We start from the raw sequence: 3,806 nt of genomic DNA, 5'->3' as shown, positions 1-3,806 counted from the left end.
TTTTGTTGCTCCGATGAGGCCAGCTGATGAATAATAAGTAAGCATTTTACTCCTGACCACTCCGATCGACTTTGATTCACACAGTGAATGTTTTCTGAAAGCAATTTCAAAGAGGGAATTTGGGTGGCTGTGCATCTGTATCTCTGCCATCTTGATTTTGTGTGTGTGTGTGTGTGTGTGTGTGTGTGTGTGTGTGTGTGTATGTATGTGTGTGTCTGCGTGTGTGTGTCTGTGTGTATGTATGTGTGCATGTGTGTGCGTGTGCGTGTGTGTGTCAGAGCATAAAGCAGGTGTATCGAGGTGTGATTACTGAAGGCCGGGCAGGATGCCACTGGGTTTACTCTTCCTGCTCTGCTTTAATTAAGCTTTGTCTGCATGAGCAACCTTGACCTGATCAGCTGGGAAACACACACACACACACCTACACACACATGCTCCCGCGCGCACACACACACACACACACACCTTCCTATAGCTGTGGATGGATTTTCTGCATGTGATTATATATCTTAGGACGTTTTCTTTTTCACGTCACTTCTTGGTTCAAGCCATGAAAAGTAAACTGATGATAATCTGGACGCTTTCTGATTGATTTCTGTCTGACTTTCGGTTTGTATTTTGTGTAATTCAAAATCAAAGGTGATGAATAACTGACAAATCTGCACTTTATGATCCTCTCTCTGACTAATGACCGTACACAGAAATCATTTGGATGAAGTGCAATCAGACCATTACAAATTAACCAAAGTAGATGTTCTCACCTACCGCCACTTTTCATCCTGGGTAGTAAGCAGCTCCATTTAAATCGCTGATAGTGAGGTCTGTGGATTACTCTGAAGCCCAGGGACATTATTTTTTGAAGGATATACAATCTTTTCATTTCTCGTTGCTGTAAGCACAAACCAAATTACTTTGCGACTCTATTGTAGCAGGCTGCAGGCAGAAATCTCAGAGACACTGAGCATGCAGATGTCATGTCCTTGGGAATAATCCTGGGAATCTGGGCAGATACATGCAATCATAAGGAGTTTACACTTTGTGACTACGATGCAGTTTTTTCAGCAAGGTTTTTTTTAATGTGGGTTAAACAGAAGTACAGTTTTATTTTTAATTTTCACAGGTTTTTTGTTTGTTTTTAATTTTTTTGTTGGCTAACATGATTGGGTTTTAATTCTCTGTTTTTTTTCCCATCAGTTTGCTCTTCCTTTTTAAATATACTATATATTTCCACAGAGTGTAATTCAATTTGTAAAACTACATTTTTTCTCGTTGCTTTTACTGCGGTTTTTTCTTGGTTGCTGCACTTTCTGCACATATTTCACATTAAAAGCTTCTCCTCTGCTGTCCCTCCTTTTTAATATAAAACATGTGGATGCAGGAACGACTGAGTTTCCTATGAAAAAAAAAAAAAGCAATTTAGTGTCAGTTCAGTTTTATATAGTGCCAGTTCTCAACATAAGTCATCTCAGGGCAGTTTGCAAAGTAAGGTGAAGACCTGACAATATTACATTACAGAGAGACAGCAGCTCTTTGACCACAATTGAAAGAAAGACTTGCTTTTTCCAAGATAAGATTCGGCAGAACCAGGTTCAGGGAAGGCAGTCGTCTACCTCGACTGGTTGGTGTGAGGATAAAGACAGAGAGCAGACAGAAAACGGACAAACCAGCACTGGAGAGGTTATTGAAGCCATTAATTGCAGATCAAAAATGTGTAGCTCTGGAGCCAGAGATACCTGCAGAGAGGACAAAACACAAACTAAGGCACAGAGAAGACGCAAATAGTGATATGTAATGGTTTTATATAAATGTATGGACGGTGAAAGAGAGGATAGTGGAGCAGTGCATCATGGTAATCCCCCGGCAGTCTAAATCATAGCTAAGGGAAGGCTCAGGTGATCCTGAGCAGCCCTAACTATAAGCTTTATCAAAGAGGAAAAGTCTAACCTTTAAAGTAGCGAGGGTGTCTGCCTGCCGAACCCAAACTGGGAGCTGATTCCACAACAGAAGAGCTTCATAACTGAAGGTTCTGCCTCTCATTCTACGTCTGGAGAGTCTGGAAATCACGAGTAAACCTGCAGCCTGAGAGCGAAGGGCTCTGTTGAGATAATATTGTAAGGTCTTTTCTTAGTCATTAAGGGCTTCGTATGTGAGGAGAAGGATTTTAAATTCTATTCTGGATTTTATGGGGAGCCAATAAAGGTAAGCTTCTATGAGAGAAACATGTCTCTTGCTGGTCCCGTTAGTACTCTCTCTGCAGCTTGTTGGATCAGCTTGAGGTTTTTCAGGGAGGCTTTAGGACATCCTGATAGCAACACATTACAATAGTCCAGCTTTGAAGGAATTAATCCATGGACTAGTTTTCAGCATCACTCTGAGACAGGATATTCCTAATGTACAACTTACACAATAGTAATCACCCCACAAGACTCATAAAGAAGTGTTATCTCTGGCAAGGTGTGTGCTGTTCTTGGTATGCAGTGAAGTGTGAGAAAATAAGCCTTGAGGCAGCCCTGCCTATACACTGCTATACAGTTATTGGGCAGGTATGTGTGGAGTGTGAGTGAAGGAGAGAGTGGGAGGGACGTGGCATTTTCTGCGTGCTACTCTACATTTGAATTCGAGTTAATAAGCTGCTTTACATGAAACATAATTTTAATATGTGAAGACAATGAGGTGCTCTGTGCTATCTAGAAGGGCTCCTTGAATGGGCAAATTAATGATCTCAGTGTCACAAATTATAGTACAAGTCTTTTACAAAAATGATCCAAGCTGCACAGGGTGATTTGTGTAAAATTAAAATGCTTTTATTTCATATAGCAATATGTATTAAAAACGACCAACAACCAATGTAGCTCTTCTCAAAGGTGATTGTCAACAGTTTCTTCCTTGACTCTGTTAGAGAATTACTGTCTTCTCTGCGTGTTCGTTTCTAAAGATGAGATCGGATTCAATTCGGTCTCAATCAATCAATTTAATTACACATTGAATATTGCATTACAGAGCTCTGGGTCAAACTCTCCCTGGCATCAGACAAAGCAAGACGACTCCTGTTCCCTCTGACCCTTCTTTTTACGACTCAGTCACGTGATGCATGGTCAGGTCGTAAAACAACTGATTAGGGCCCATCTTCATCACACTGAATGGTTGCATCCTTATATGGACTTCTTTTCCTCCGTCTGTTGCTTGTCCTGTGAAACCATAAAAGAAACAGACCCAAGCAACTTCTTCAAAAGAAGACATTTCATGACTATGTGCATATATGTAACTTCTTTTATATTTTAAACCTTAAGGACTATACTTCACCCATGATATAATATATTTATACACAACAGCTCATTGTTGTAAGACACTTGCTTTTCAAATGAGATCATTTTCTTCACCAACGCAAAAGGTCTTCCAAGATGGAATCATTTTAATATCATTATGCAATATTATTACACTATTATTATTTATTACTATCATTATTAGATTATATTTTTATTTGTGATGGTTTAGTGACATTTATATGTATTTCTCTGCATAAGCAACCCATAATTACCTCTTGGTCAAATTTGACCTGCAACACTACAGATGTAACTCTACTTTTTCCTCACTGGCATTAATAATAACGAATCAACTTGAAAACAAGTCAAATTTGGCCCAAAGACAATGGGTAGGTGATTGAACAAAGTAGAGACAGAGAGCAAACAACCACCATGCCACAGAGTGAGAAGATGACATTTATTTTGAAGATATATTACAACATTGATAAACATTGATAAAGGAAAAATATATTTTGTACTGTGATCCATCCATTATCTATACAC

General features: G+C 39.3%; 1 protein-coding gene across 1 annotated transcript in view; it reads left to right on the top strand.

The window, feature by feature from the left end:
- Positions 1–3,806, top strand: part of sez6b (seizure related 6 homolog b) — a 147,475-nt gene that overhangs the window by 89,425 nt on the left and 54,244 nt on the right. The window lies entirely within an intron of this gene.

The sequence above is a fragment of the Stegastes partitus genome, unplaced genomic scaffold, assembly GCF_000690725.1.
Source record: "Stegastes partitus isolate 25-593 unplaced genomic scaffold, Stegastes_partitus-1.0.2 Scaffold135, whole genome shotgun sequence".
Taxonomy (NCBI): domain Eukaryota; kingdom Metazoa; phylum Chordata; class Actinopteri; family Pomacentridae; genus Stegastes; species Stegastes partitus.
This window is presented reverse-complemented; position numbering and strand designations above follow the sequence as displayed.